The sequence below is a fragment of the Chroicocephalus ridibundus genome, chromosome 2 (genome assembly GCF_963924245.1).
Source record: "Chroicocephalus ridibundus chromosome 2, bChrRid1.1, whole genome shotgun sequence".
Classification (NCBI taxonomy): domain Eukaryota; kingdom Metazoa; phylum Chordata; class Aves; order Charadriiformes; family Laridae; genus Chroicocephalus; species Chroicocephalus ridibundus.
In genome coordinates, this window is record NC_086285.1 from 153,669,023 (window position 1) to 153,685,163 (window position 16,141).

The 16,141-nt window shown below is 43.1% G+C and overlaps 1 protein-coding gene across 1 annotated transcript in view; it reads right to left on the reverse strand.

The window, feature by feature from the left end:
* RAD21 (RAD21 cohesin complex component) overlaps positions 1 to 8,050 on the reverse strand; it is a 30,475-nt gene extending 22,425 nt beyond the window's left edge. Inside the window, exon 1 of the mRNA XM_063327435.1 lies at positions 7,873 to 8,050. The gene's annotated coding sequence lies outside the window, so the exon portion shown is untranslated. The remainder of the gene's footprint in view (positions 1 to 7,872) is intronic.
* Positions 8,051 to 16,141: the final 8,091 nt, after the last annotated feature.

The following is a 16,141-nucleotide window of genomic DNA, read 5'->3' on the forward strand; positions in this document are numbered from 1 at the left end:
CACAAAAGAAAAGAGGAAAAGAAAAAAAAAGGAGAGCACAGTTGTGACGGCTAGAAAAATAAGTATAGGAGCAAGAGAACCACTGGCATTACTGGTTCAGTGGAAGCAAAGGCAACCGCTAGACACCTGGGTAACAAACTAAAAATTGTAGAACTAGGGGTAGATCTCAAAGTAAAGGCAAATAATCTTTTGGGTATTTTGTGCATTTGTGCAGGAGCATTTATGTTTCAATAAATGGGAGTTGAAGGATAGGGAAAATTATCTTTGCAGTGGTACCATATTCTGTACTTGAACGACACCTATGAGTGGGTACAACACGTAAAACGATGAAAGCTTTGAATTTCAGCTGCATTAAACAGAACAGAGCTGTCTGGACAACAGAACAGATTACCAAGCTTATCTGTCTTAATGGCAGATTAGCCACTGATTCTGTTCATAACCAAGAATGGACACAGTGGAGAGGATTTAAAGGAAATGAAGGCCATGCTCAGCTTGAGCTCAAGTTAACACAGTAGAGAAAGGATCATAGAATTGTTAGGGTTGGAAGAGACCTCAAGAGATCATCTAGTTCCAACCCCCCTGCCATAGACAGGGACATCTCCCACTAAATCAGGTTGCTTAGAGCCCCATCCAGCCTGGCCTTAAAAGCTTCCAGGGATGGGGCTTCCACCACCTCTCTGGGCAACCTGTTCCAGTGTCTCGCCACCCTCATGGTGAAGAACAACTTCCTAACATCCAGTCTGAATCGTCCCATCTCTAGTTTTAATCCATTCCCTCTAGTCCTACCATTACCTGACATCCTAAGAAGTCCCTCACCAGCTTTCTTGTAGGCCCCCTTAAGATACTGGTAGGCCGCTATAAAGTCTCCTCGGAGCCTTCTTTTCTCCAGACTGAACAACCCCAACTCCCTCAGTCTGTCTTCATAGAAGCAGTGCTCCAGCCCTCTGATCATCCTCATGGCCCTTCTCTGGACACGTTCCAGCACATCCATCTCTCTCTTGTAGTAGGGGCTCCAGAACTGGACACAGTACTCCAGTTGGGGTCTCACGAAAGTGAAGCAGAGGGGGAGAGTCACCTCCCTCGACCTGCTGGCCACACTTCTGATGCAGCCCAGGATACGACTGGCTTTCTGGGCTGCTAGTGCACACTGACAGCTCACGTTGAGCCTCTTGTCTACCAGCACCCCCAAGTCCTTTTCTTCAGGGCTGCTCTCAAGCCAGTCACTGCCCAGCCTATATCAGTGCTTGGGATTGCCCCGACCCAGATGGAGGACCTTGCACTTGGCCTTGTTGAACTTCATGAAGTTGGCATGGGCCCACCTCTCCAGCCTGTCAAGGTCCCTCTGGATGGCATCCCTTCCCTCCAGCCTGTCAGCCACCCCACACAGCTTGGTGTCATCGGCAAACTTGCTGAGGGTGCACTCTATGCCACTGTCCATGTCGCTGACGAAGATGTTAAACAAGACCAGTCCCAGTAGTGATCCTTGAGGGACTCCACTCATCACTGGCCTCCACTTGGAGATGGACCCATTGACAGCCACTCTTTGGGTGCGGCCATCAAGCCAGTTCTTTATCCACTGAATTGTCAGTCCATCAAAGCCATATTTTATCAGCTTGGAGACCAGGATGTCATGCGGGACAGTGTCAAAGGCTTTGCTCAGGTCCAGGTAAATGACCTCAGTTGCTCTCCCCTTGTCTATTGATATTGTGACCTTCTCATAGAAGGCCACCAGGTTTGTCAGGCACAATTTGCCCTTGGTGAAGCCGTGTTGATTGTACTCAAACACCTCTTTGTTATTCTTCTGCCTCAGCAGTGCCTCCAGGAGGATCTGCTCCATAATCTTACCAGGCACAGAGGTGAGACTGACTGGCCTATAGTTCCCTGGTTCATCCTTCTTTCCCCTTTTCCAGTCAGTGGGGATTTCACCAGACTACCATGACTTTTGGAATATAATAGAGAGCGGTTTAGCAACCTCATCCGCCAGCTCCCTCAGTACCCGTGGGTGTATCCCATCAGGTCCCATGGACTTGTTCATTTTTGGGTTCATCAGATGGTCACGAACATGATCTTCGCTTAAGATGGGCAGTTCTGTCTAACCCCTGCCAGTCTTCTGTGACTCTGGGAGTGTGGCTGGAGCCCTTGCCAGTGAAGACTGAGGAAAAGAAGTCATTGATAACCTCGGCCTTCTCCATATCACTTGTCACCAGCTCCCCCGTTTCCTTTCTGAGGAGGCCCACACTCTCGCTAGTCATCTTCTTACCATTAACGTACCTATAAAAATTTTTGCTGTTTCCCTTGATCTCCTTGGCTAGATTTAATTCTAACTGAGCTTTAGCTTTTCTCACCAGGTCTCTTGCTGTTCGGACAGCTTCCTTATATGCCCCCCATTCTAGCTGTCCTTTCTTCCACTCCTTATAAAGTTTCTTTTTGTGTGACAGTGTGTCCAGGCGCTCCCTGTTCATCCAGGCAGGTCTCCTAGCATTCTTTCCTGCCTTCCTCTTTGTTGGTATAGTTTGCTCCTGGACACAGAGATCAAAACTGTTCTTGGGAGTGAAATTAATAGCTATGAGTTATAACAAAGCTGCAGATTAACAGAAAGTTAAAATGACGGTTTTATTTGTTGAGATTGGGGGGGGGGCGCTAAGGACAGCACTGCAAGAAGATGGACATGAGCAAAGTTTTCTAGGAAGCACAATGAAACAATTATGGAAGTCTCCTTCATCAATAGAAGTTACCTAAAGGAAGGTCATTCTACTCCCCCAGTGTTTCTTCAAAAGACATCACACTGTCTCAAAGGCCAGCTGACAATTCAATCCCTTGTGCATTTTCAAAGGCCTCACAATATTTTTGCATATGCAGAGACATAATTTTGCAGCACAGCAAGTTGATATCTTGAGTTACTACGACAATCATGCGCTGTTCTGGTAACAGCAGGCCTGTTAAGTTATCCTTAACTATGAAAAATAGGGAAAGCCACATACAGTCAACAAAACCACTTATATAGCTCTGCTAAAAACTTCCAACAACAGTTGCAAGAGAATGTACTTTGATTCATGGAGTTTAGCACAATTATTCACCCATGTTTTACAATCATTAAAATATGTAGCATGAGCTTCACAAAACTTCAAGCATACAGTTAACTGTAACCCTGAAAATATACCAAAGATTTCCTGTTAAATGTGAAACATACTATTTGGCCAAGTCAGACAGAAACAACTTACCACTTTAAAACCCAGATAGCAAGGGTAATGCAAGCTTAAGACAAACTATCTAAGATAGCTAAAAGAAAGCAAGGTTCCCAAAAAAACTGAGATGTCGGGATCACACCACGGCTAATGATTTCACAACTTTTTTTTTTTTTTTGAACTGACAATCCAAGTCAAAGCACTCCCCATAACCGGGCTTAACATATGCGAATGGTTTTCAAAACGTATGCTTTGTTAGCAACTAAATCAAAGAACAGAGGCTGAAAACCTCTGCACCAAGGGAAGGCTCAGAAACAGTAAGTGGACACCTGCGTTCATGGTGTTTCCTAGGTTTGACTACCACTCACTACTGGAGTTATGGATCAAACCTAAAACCTGCTTGGAAGACTAGTGAGAAGCTTACACTACATGTGCAGGGTACCTAAACTTCAGGAGCGAATAAGAACCAAAAATAACTAGCTTCTGACAGAGGTCATCTGTTTCTCTTCAGCCATTAATGAAGCCTTGTCACAGCAAAATGCATGAAGAGAAACAGTGACAACCAGACTATAGATAGTTTTAAAGTCTGTTTTAATCTGAACTGTTATTAACAAACCATACTTCTATTCTCTGAAGAGACGATTTCCTATGTCATAACAGGAGGCTCCGCCACTTCCAAATCCCAGCAAACACCCTGCTCTGTATGGTAACATGGGGGTTACAACAACTGTAGAAATCGCACCTTTACAGTTCTGAGCTGCAGCAGTTCAGCTACTGTTGTTTAGAGTATCAGCGCAATTGCCTAAAAGCAGGCCCCAATGGTTGCTCTCACCTTCCCCAGATTTTTTTTCCCTTTCTTTTCAGATAATCCTATTCCGTATTTCAGGCTTTTTGTCTGATCTTTAATTCACAGGGCAGTATGCTGATGCACTGGCACAAAAGGAGAAGAAAGATTTTCTGGCATAATTCAAGACTGGGATGAATGTTAAAGGAACTAAGAGTTCCTGGAGTAGCAGAGTGCTCATGTAGACACATAAAACATATGTCATTGGCTGCAAAAGCAATTCATAAGAATCCTCAAAAGATAAAGGGTAGCTGATGTCTCTTAAAAACCTTGTAAGGTAAGATATAGAATCATATGTCTTGGGGTTGGAAGGGACCTTTAGAGGTCATCTAGTCCAACCCCCCTGCAATGAGTGGGGACATCTTCAATTACATCAGCAGCTGTTAATTTTTGAAATTGACTGGATATGAACCAGGACCTTAAAACTTGTTCTAAGAATTTACTCATTTTTTTTTCTTGCTTGCACTACTCTGAAGCAAAAATAATATGTACTCACATCTGACCAGGTGGGATCAAATCCCAAGCCTGCCAAATTGAGCTTTTAAAAGACTTTATACTTGATTTTAATTAACTTTGAATTTGCTTCAATGTGCCACAATTGTCTTCAGGTTCCTCTGCCTAAATTGGTCCTCAACAACTGAATAATCTTATTACTATTTTTCTTTCTGTAGAAATGTAAAAAAGGCTATAATTCTATACACAAAGTAATTGAACACGTAAAGTGAAACTAATACAATACAGATAGCACGCAGGGTGTGATCCAGAATCTGCCTGTTCCATTCCCCATCTGAGTATCTGGAAATTGATCCTCCCAAATAAGCAACATGAAAATTGGGTAGATGCTACCTATGAAGTTAATCTTAACCATCAATTCACAAATACTAAGTCTTAAAATCCTTCCAGATGTTAGAATGGCTAAGTATTTAAATTCTGAAAAGCACTCCTGTGTAATTTGAGTCCCATCCTTCAAGTCATTCATAAAGAAACTTAACTAACTAACATTTGACAATAATATTCCAGACAACATATACAATATTTTACTTTGACTGTGGTTCACTCCAGCCCATTAAATCCATTTGCCTGTTACTCTACTAGGTCAGATTATGCATACACGTGCCAGTTCATAGGTTAAGTTCAGTCTTCAATTTGTTTTATTGTCACCTACTTTTGCTCCTGTTGTAGGGCTACTCCAGAACCACATTCATCCACCGATCAGCAAACAACCTTCATACTACAATTTAGAAATCAGCCAGTCATTTTAGTTAATTTGTTCTTACGCTATCCTTCCATCTCTCTCCTCTGCTGGTTAAGCACACACACATTTTATTCCTAGGCTGTCTCTGTTTCTGCTTTGCTAAGCCAAGCCAGCCCTGGATGATCTGGGGATGTGATCTCACCCTGGGCACCTGCAGCAGTCCAAGTTGGTCCCGCCAGACTTCAGAAGTCTGCAAGGATTACCCTGACCCTGCAATTGTACTTTGAGCTCTTCAGTTTTACTTCAGAATGCTTCACGATACGGTCCTTCTTAAATGTCTAAAACTTCCCTGCTGCAGGCACTTAATAATGTTGTCTCACCAGCAGCTTTCATTAGCACACTGAACACCTGGTGCCACTAAAAAAATAAAATAAAATTCATCATAGTACCAGTCTTTACAAGCTCCACTAATAACTCCTTACTCCAATAGATCTTTTCAGCACTACCTTATTTAACCTCCTTTCTTCAGCCACTTTTGTAATTCTCTGGTCAATCCAGATTTTTCCGAATTTTAATGTATTTCTTTGTGGCACCTGCAGCTTTACTGAAGTTCACTGACAAGTCACCTCAATTTCTTATGTCCACAAAATCAATTATTGAAAGGTGAAACTGAACCAGTCTAACTTGGCATACCTTTGCTAAATGCATACAGCATTTTCCATTTGTCTCCAGGCCTTGCTTTTTCCATCAACATTTTTTCCTGAAATCCTATGGCTGAGCTTGCACTGTCAGGTCTGTAATACCTCAAAACACACCCCTCTCCTTTACAGGAACTGCATTCACTGTTCTCCAATTACCATATACTACACACCTACATAATCAAATTGCTAGAACCAGCGCCCTACTAAAGTTACTAATTCAAAAGGCAGATCACACAGAACTATTGTATAGCATTTGACATTATTGAACCCTATGAATCTAAACCTCAGCAGGTTGCCCTTGCCCCTGTGTCTACTCATCCAGTAGAAAACAATCTTTTTAATTTTAGGCCCTATCTCAATTATTCCAACCTGTTTTGTGCAATTCCAGTTCCAAGTCAAACTAATACACTTGTAGAAACCATGTATTAACACACTCCTTAAATGTACATAACTTGAATAAGAGAACAGAATTCCTTATGTCACTCTCGTTTGCAGTGCTTATTTCTCTGCACTGTTCACCCAAAGAGCCCAAATGTAAAAAAACTAACTTTCTAACATTTTACCTCAAAGAAGTTAAACTCATGCATTAACTGAGGCAACTATTCTCATTTCTGTGGAAAAATCCCATGATATCAGCAACCCTGATAGCAAGACAAGACTAATTAAATTGTGTGGTAATTTAAGTTTATTGTAGGTCTCACTAACTTTTTGCTCCTCCTTTTAATCCCACATCACACTTACTTCCTTCTCTAGTTAAAACATTAGATCAGTGGGCTTTGTGTTTCCAAGTTTCATAGAATTTAAAGTATTCACAAATGAATCTTCACAAAATAAAACGCAAGTCTGGCCCTAATAATGCTTTGTTGTTCCACCACTTTTCATGTATCTAGATTTACTCAGGAACAGATTAATGAAAGCACAAGCTTACTGCACACACACACACAATACTGGCCTAAATGGTAACTTCTCCAAATTTACAGTATTTTCTTCCATGTGCCTAAATCTAATAAAAATCCATTTTTATTGAAGCAGTGCCATGCCAATATGTCACAGTGATCCCCAACTTCCTTTGTTATCAATAAGAAACCAACAACTCGTTTTATATTGAAGTCTTTCATTTAGGATCAGAGAGAAATCTCAAAAACTACAGGAAGATTTACATCAGTGTCCCTAGGAGCTGCTAGAGTAAGGTCTTAATTCTTCAAGAGGCAGGCATTTTTAAAGGGGCCTATTCAACAGCCACAGCGCCCAGAAGCTAGTTCATATGTTACTAGTAAGGACTGCGAGAATATTTGTCCAAGTGAAAAGTTAAATCACATGAGAAAATAAGCCACGGGCAGACGAAACTTTGCTCCCCTCCCCGGACTGCGGCAGCCCCGCAGCTACCCCGGCCCTTCTGCCAGGCCCCCGGTTGGGGATCTGGTACATTATTCCGGCCTCCGGACGCCCGCACACCACTCTCTCGGCTCCCCCGTGAACCGTCTCCCCCATGGAAGCGGGGAGATCACTGAGGGGATCACTGCGCTTCCACGCGTGGGACCGCTCCAGGCTTCAGACCGCCTTCCCCTCGGAGCGCACCCGCCTCTGCCTCCCCTCCGCCCCGGGGCTCTGCCCGTACCGCCGCCAGGCCTCAGACGGGGCTCCGCTCTGCCCGACCTCGCCGCAGGTCACACCAACCACCCCGGCCCAGCTCAGGGCCCCGGAGCGGCCCCACCGCCCTGCCCCTGCCGGCGCCGCGCCCCGGGCTGCCAGGCGGGCGCTCCCCTCCCACTGCCGTTCGCCTGCGCCCGCCGGGAGGGCTCGGCCCAAGAGCCGGCGCGGCCCAGCCGAGCCCGAGTAGGCCGGCAGCGCCCCGAAAGCCAGGCTGCGGCCGGCCCGCCCCGCTGTACCCCTTCGGATGACGGCAGTGAGCCGGGGCAACCGAGGGCGGTCGGAGCCGCTCCTTACCCTGTTCCGGTGCAGGGAGAGGCTGGTGCGGCGGCTGGCGAGGCCGGGCTCGGTAACCGCTCCGCTCCTCCTCCGCCGAGCCGAGCCGCTCACTCAAACAAACAAGATGGCGGCCGCGGCCCTTCCTGCCGCCCAAACCGGCCGTTCAAACCGGCCGGATGTTTACTGTTAAACTGCCCCCTCCTCCCCCGCCCGCGCGGCGCCGCCGCCCACTGCGCCTGCGCAGGAGGCGGGCGCCCCACCAGAGCCGGCCGGCTGCGCATGCGCCCGGCCACGCCATTACGCCCCGCGCCGCCGCCGGGGAGAAGGGGCGGGGCGGCGGGGGGTGACGCCGGGCCGGGTGCGTGACGCGGCGGGGAGGGGCGGGGCCGCGACCGAGGCCGGGGTAACTGCGCCTGCGCGGGGGAAGGGCCGGGCCCGGCGGCGACGTTCCGGGGGAGCGGCGGGAGGCGGAAGCGGCGGTTGGGCGGGCGCGTGCGGTTGCCATGGTAGCGGTGCGGCCTGTCAGGGAGCCGCGGGGCACCGAGACGGGGCCTTCTCCGGGGCTGCGTCCTACGTGGGGTCGGGCAGGCCGATGGGCCGGGCAGCCTGCCGGCGGGATGCCGGGGTGTCTGAGCCGGGACGTGCACCCCGGTCGGGCCCAGCCCGGTGACGCTGATGGGTCGGGGGTGGGTAGCACAGCCTTCGCGTCCAGGCCGGGCTGCACCTGGCGACCAGCCTGGCTGCATGTGGTGCTTAGCTCTCGGGTTACCCAAAAAATAAAAGAGCATTGCCTTGAAGGTGGCTCTGAATTTTTAATTCACTTTTTTTAAAACAAAACAAAAGTCTCCTTTAAAACAAAGATCCTTTTTTACACCAGGTGTTCTTTCTGAGCTTTGCAGCTTACTCTCTGCTATCTGGGATGCTGCAGGTGCTCCTTCTATGCTGTGGGGTGTTTTCTGATCTAAGTTAGGAACAACTGCAGGCACCGTGCAATTTCTTTGTTTGGAGTAACTTGATTTCAAGAGGACTTAGAAAGGTTTTCTTGTTTCTAATTTGCTAATCTATGATAGCCACCTGTGCCGTAACAGAGGGGGAACTGTGGCTACAACTGGACTTGCACAGAAGGAGTCAATGACTAAGTAAAAGGAACGGAAAGGGAAAACAAGGAGGCTGGGTTTGGGAACAGGATTTTTTGGTCTTCTCTCTGAGGCACTAGGAAGTCTGATGCTACAAGTAAATAAAATAACATTCTGGATCAACAACAAACAGTCTTTAGCCCAAAGCGACCCAGAATACAAAAATCTTATTAAAATAACTTCTCAGAAGTAATATTTTTTTTGTAATGGGGCATCAGTTTACAAAAATAATGTTAAAATACCAAGAAAATCTGCCTGCCAGGGGCTTAAGAAGTATTGCTGCTATTTGTGACACTCAGATGATGTATTTTAGTGGATGGTAACATAAACAAATGATATGTAAAAACATCCAGTCTCCCAGTTCTCTTTCCTCAGATTCAATTTTGCAGATTTCAGTATTCATTTTCGTTCATAATGTCTCATTAGAACCTGTATTCAGAACAAACATTGATTCTCCGCGTGCTACACATGCAGTTCTGCTCAGGGAAGTGGTTGAGTACAACAGGCTGCCCAGGGAAGTAGTTGAGGCACCATCCCTGGAGGTATTTAAAAGATGGGTAGACATAGTGCTTAGAGATATGGTTTAGTGATGGGTTTTGTCAGCATTAGGTTGATGGTTGGACTCGATGATCTGAAAGGTCCCTTCCAACCTAGGCAGTTCTATGATTCTAAAACCATCACTAAACCGTGTCCCTAAGCACCACGTCTATCCGTCTTTTCATTATCTCCAGGGACGTTGATTCTACTACTTCCCTGGGCAGCCTGTTCCAGTGCTTGATAATCCTTTCAGTGTAAAAATTTTTCCTGATATCTAATCTAAACCTCCCTTGGGGCAACTTGAGGCCATTTCCTCCACCATCAAATCCACCAAAAGGGTGGACGAGCAAAGGTGCGTCGTTTGCTGCTATAGGAAAACAATGACTCGCAGGGTAAAAAAAAAAAAAGCCACACCAGTCAAGTAACGGCACAACTGTGTGAGTTGGAAATCTAAATGCTTCATACCCCAACCCACATTATTACTGAAAAGTCTATAGCATAGCCTTGCTTTGGCTCTTGCCAAATTACTTCTCTCAGTTGCATGCATTTTGATAAGAAATCCTTCTTTCGCTATTTCGGCAGACACTGAGTATTAGTGGCTTTTGGCCAAAATTGCTTTTCTAGCTAGTATTGGCCACTGTGTGCTGGTTGCCTGTCTAGATGCACTACATCAGATTGCCTTTGACTGATAGCAGAAATTAATGATGGGAGAGAATTATGATAATTTTTTAATTGTCACTACCATTTCCTTAATTATTGCCCATTATTTTTTTCATAAAATAATGAAAAATGGGTCTCAGATTTTTTTTTTTTGCTTGTGCTCTATACTGTTTGAACAAGCAATTCTGCCTATAATAAAAGATATCCTATTTGGAACCAAAGCTAGGATGCTTAAAGTTAAGTTCTTGGTAATACCCACCATCTAATTAAAAGTACAAAGTTAATACATAGGTCCAGTCCTTTCCAGATGACTCTCTGTAGTCAGATTTTGCAATTCTTCCAAAGTTTCATTTCCAGTCTTTCCATACTTAGTTATTAGGGGGCTTTAAAAATACATACTTCAAAGAAGCAAGTATATGCAAATCCCAGAGAGTTTATAGTCTAAATTTGGCTCAATTTAAATCTAAAGGATTTGAATTGTTATCACATCTGTTTCTCACGGCAGTATGTGACTACTGTGAAGATCAGTCTGTGATCTTGTCCTCTAATTTATTCTTGAATGTATTCTAAAATGATGCCAGTCTAATTTAATATGGCTTATTTTTTCCAAGGTCTCTTAGTTTGATACTTTTCTGCTTCATCTAACAAGAATGCTTCCTTCCATCAAAATTGAAATCAAGACAGTTCTTTTGCATGGTCCAAAACTAAGGTTAATTGCCCAATATAAAAAATGTTTCATTTTTACTGTGGAGATGAATGCACTTCATGAGCAAGTTGATATTTAAACTTCAGCATAATTTTCAGATATTCTACTAAATTTTAAAACAATTATAGCACAGTAAACAGGGAAGATCAAAATACATTGTCTTGGAACTCACGTCCATTGAGTTCCATCCACTGACCTATCAGTTTTAAAGAACATGAATGAGCTCTCTTCATTATTAATCATATATTAAATTATTGCATGACTCCTTCAAACTCATCGTACTCATCTTCCTGAACCATTTTTTTTTTTTATTTCTAACGAACTACCACAAGAAAAGAAGCACACTGTTTGAGTTGTATGCGGCACTCGGTACTTTTTGCTGAATTTCTCCTCTGGCTCTGCTCAGACACATGCATTCCAGATGGTACTTAAAAAAGCAAGTTTGTGACTATTATGTACACGCCTGCTGGCATATAGCAGATCACGTTATGCAGTGACATTTAGAAAGAAACTAAGGCAAAAAGCGTATTTTCATTACCAGCTTCAATCAAGTGTATCTATCAAGCAACACACCAGAAGAACTTAGTTCATATATAAATAATCTTCTCTTAGGAGAAAGGATGACGTTGTAATTCCTTTTGAATAACTGAAGTAATCATTTTCCCCCGATAAACATTTTCCCTTGAAATTTGAGATCCAGATCCTTTCTTAAGTCACACACCCATCTTCCAGTTCCTTCCAATCTAAGCTGTTTTGCCCAATAGCTTCAAAGTACTAGCAACACAGTTGCCAGATAAATTGCTTTTTTTGAGTCATCAAAGAAGGAATTTGGGCCAGTCACAGTCGTGCTTGCGTCATGTGAAGTAGAAGTAAATTGATTAGAACCTGCGTACTCTAAAAACTTCAACACTTCAAGGCAGATAATCCAGTTTGTCCAATATGTTGGACCTTCTCTGAGAAAGAATTTCAGCCTCTTTACAGCAAGTCAGCTCTGCTGCGGATGTATAGAAGAGTGGGAGGTGCTGGAAAGGGACCTCCTACTGCAAGTGCACATGGACAGAAGTTGGCAACTGTAAGCCACAACTGCCTTTAGGTGGTCTGTGGGTGTAATGGTTTCTGAAACTGGCATTCAGCTGCCACCACCAAATCAGCACGATGCTCTCGTCTGAACATTGGAAGACAAACATTTGCACTCTGGCTGGTACTTTAGGCCTCCTGTCTTCAGTAAGGGCCGCCTGGCACAGATCCCATGTGAAGTACTTGAAAGATGGGAGTAAATGAAAGCATTGCATTCTTGCCGCTTTGGCTTTTTGTTCACAATACATGCTTTTGCCAGTAGCTCCAGGCAGAAAGGTTTAATATTTGCTGGGAATTCTTTACATGGCAAGTCAAAGATGTTTCCTACCACTTCGTTTCATTTGAGGAACACAAAGAAATACAACTGAGGGGGAAAAAAAAAAAGTCTAGATTTGTGAAGTTGCAATAGAAATTCATCTCTCAACATTTGCTAATACTGGGTAGGTGGAATGTTGTTAAGATCTGACACAGCAAATCATGCACCGCATAATCAGTACAAATAAACTTGTTTGTATCGGGGTTTTCAAGGTCTCCGTAATTTTGTTTCTTAGAATGAAAAGGATTTTTCCCCAGCTCAGGAGAAATGGTATAAGAATTTCAAATTATCTGTAGACTCAGCATTCTTGTACTGGCCTTTTTGACTCAATTACCTGTCAACCCACGGCTGCTGAACAATTTTGAAAAGACTTAAGTTTGTTGTTATTCAAGAACAAAACTTTGCAAGCATCCTCCCTTTCTCTTCCTAACACATTTTGTTTCCAGTAAACTGAAACATGCATTTAAACATTTGTCATATTAATTTTCTGGAAAGGCTTGCAGCTTATCAGATGAAGTTTTTCTTGCATACTGGAGCTTAATAGATTTCACATTTTGCCAATAAACACCAGTAGTGCTTTCTTGGACCAGAACGTTTCAACTTGCTGTTCAGTTGCAGTCTTTTTTCTCTCCCGTCTTCTATTACACTCTTCTGACACATTTCTGCCTTTCTCCTCCCAACCTGCTAGTTGCAGTTTGTGGTCATTTTTAACTACTAAAGTTGATCAGAAGGGTGAAACTGTTGAGGAAGCTGGTAATGGATGGTCCAGGGAAAAGAACACAGGGACAGCTCTGCAGGGAAAGGAGAGGCTGAAGGCGTGCATCAGAAATACAACATAAACATTGATTTTTGAATGGATTTTCAGTCAAACCCACAAACTTTATACATACCTTGAGTGCTGATGCTCTGCAGCATTTTAATTGAGAACTATCTTACATTGATGTAAACTTTCAAGAAATTAAAGTATACATCCGATCTCTATCAGCGTGGTCATGTTCATGTAATACTTGCCCTGGGAGTAGTTCAATACTAAAATGCTGTTGGGATCATTTTATCTGATTCATAGAACCAGATAGGGGTATAATGCTGAAGTATATGAAAATTATTAAATACATAATTGTACATATGTACATAATTAAAATTATTAAGGAATCATGAAACCTTCTTTAACTGTGTCTCTGACGCTAGTACCTCTCTGAAAGATAAAGTACAAATCAACTACATTATGGCACACTGTAGTAATTAAATGGATTTAAAAAATTTAGAATTCATAATGACAGTGTTAAGTATATATTTTTGGTTCAGTTATCATTAGGCAATTTGATTTTACCTCCCTCCCTTTTATCTGACTTCTCAGGCTCCTGTGATGTCAATTGATATCGTTATTATTTTCCATGCGCTGACCTAAAAGGTGTGTTTATATCAAAACTATTGTTTTACTTATCTGCTCTACCTATAGCATCATTCTACCTTGTTGGTAGGAATAAGTCTTTTGAGTTAAAATTATCAAAGAAGACAAATCTGATGCTTTGGCAAGTGCATACTTGTAGGCTTTCCAAGTTATGCTTTCCTGCATTTCGCCATTTCCTCAAACTGATAGCCATGGTGCAGGCAATGACCACGAAGTGATCTTTCTGACTATATACACCAAGATGCGGCAAAACTATTAGTAGTCTCCTGGCAAGCTCTGAAACCTGTGAGTGTCTATTAAATAATGGCGCCTGTCTTCATCACAAGATTTCTTGCTGTCTGTACCTCGTTGTAACTTCCCGGTAGCAATGCAGAGCGCTGGGCCGAGCTGTCAGGGGAGAGCAACCACGCGTTTTGGTGCTCCTCAGGCAGGCTCTGCAGAGACCACCGGGAAAGTACCCGCCTTCCTTCTGGTTGTATTACAGCTATGGAGCTGACTGTACCTAATGTGCCTATCAGTGTTTTTCACAGGTCTGGCAACAGTTTTGAACAGAATGAAGCTGCTCCAACAACCGTCCCCAGTCTCGTCCAGCTCTCTCACTGCAGTGGTAAGATGTAGCTGCCGTTTTGAAAACCGCCGTCAGCGGCTGTGCCTGGCCTCCAAAAGTGCAATCATCCAGTGCTGACTTATCAAAGACAGAAGGTACAAGTTGTACCCTGCTCCTGAGCACTGTCCTTGCAGCACGGGAGACTCTTTGGAAAGAGTATGGAAAAATACATCAGGATTATACTTTGATAAAATTATATTGTCAGTGATGTCTGGAAACAAATCCTGCCACTTTAAAAATTTGATTCCATCCTCAGAATTACATTGCCTTCCAGCCTAACTGGCTTCTGGTAAGTATCCTCCGGGCCTTCATAGAAGCTGTCCTCCGAAGCATGGTGTTTGAAAGGGGAGTGAAGAGAGCAGCCTACCTCTTCCCCAAGTTGGGTTTGTCATTCAAAATAAATTCCGTTCTCTGTATAGAAACAATGCATCATGGTAAAGTAAAAGATCACCGAACATGGATGACGCATCTCCATTAGTATGACATGACTATAATGAATATTCTTACTGCAAGGTAACCTTCTTGTAGGCAAGGCTGAAGTCTCGGGAACAAACGTGAAATATAGATTCTGCATCAAACTATGTAACATGAATGGATGTTGAGCAAGGTTGCCCAGTAGTATAAATCCGCCTGCTATTAACTCAAGTACTTAAAGTTAGTAGAAATACAGTATTTCATATACGATAAGTATCAGGTCTTAAAATCTCTTAGGAATGAAAAGGCGGTTTTCCCACTGAATGAGATATTTTTTTTACTTATGCACTTTCCCTCTGTGAGTTCTTATTTCACAATTCCTGTTTGCTGTTGCTTTAGTGGCCATTTAATTATTTTTCAGTACAAATTTTCTGGGACTATCTATCTGTTGAAATTTTCTCCTGGATATTTTACTGTTTTATATAGGTATGGCTATATTTGTTTCTTTGGTCAAGTAGAACAATTAATTAAACCATTTAAGTGCGCTACATGATTTATAGAGAATTATGGTAGAAGTTAGAGCAACATGGCGGATCAAAATAGCTATTAAATAAAGAATGAAGCCAAAGACTGTTCATCCATAAACCCCTATATATTATATATACAGTATAATAGCTATACCATTCAATTTCTAGTACTATTAAGCATGTCAGCATAGTTTCTCTGTCTTTATAATCATGAATGATTTTTACAGGATACTGTAATTTAATTCTGTTAATAATAAAGATCTGTTTTATATAATATAACCTCCCAAACAATAGATTTCTGTAGATGAATGAATCATACTTTGTATGAAGGGTACATTTATAAATGCTTAATGTCGAATTAATAGATGATCAATAAATGTTACAAGTAAGTTACAACTACATATAGGTTAAGTTGAAGGTGCCTGGAAGCATGTAAGTGGAAAATGTTAGAGATTTTCATATACCAAACTCATAAGCAAGCGATAGACACATTGGCTGTTACAGCAGTCTTGAAGAGTGACCGAGATACAGTTTGATGTACATTTGTAGACTGATGAACCAGAAAAGTCTCCTCTGGTTGTCACTCTTCTGTGAACAAATGACATGACCTGGAACAGATCAGGGATGATTACGGCAAGCTAGGGAGAGATGCTCAGGAAATGGAGCATCTCTTTCCATTTGTCCTCTACTCGTTTAGCCTTCATTTACCTTCTCCATTTACCCTCTGCTTAAGACTGGTGAGGTCACATCTCAAACCCTTTATAAAGGCTGGGCCCTGCCCTGTGCGAGGGAGCTGTCAGCAGACTGCAGAGAACTACTAAACCATTTGGTGAGGGAGTTGGAGTATATGGTGTACAAGGGTAGGCAAAGCAAAGTGGACTTCAGCCTAGAGAAGA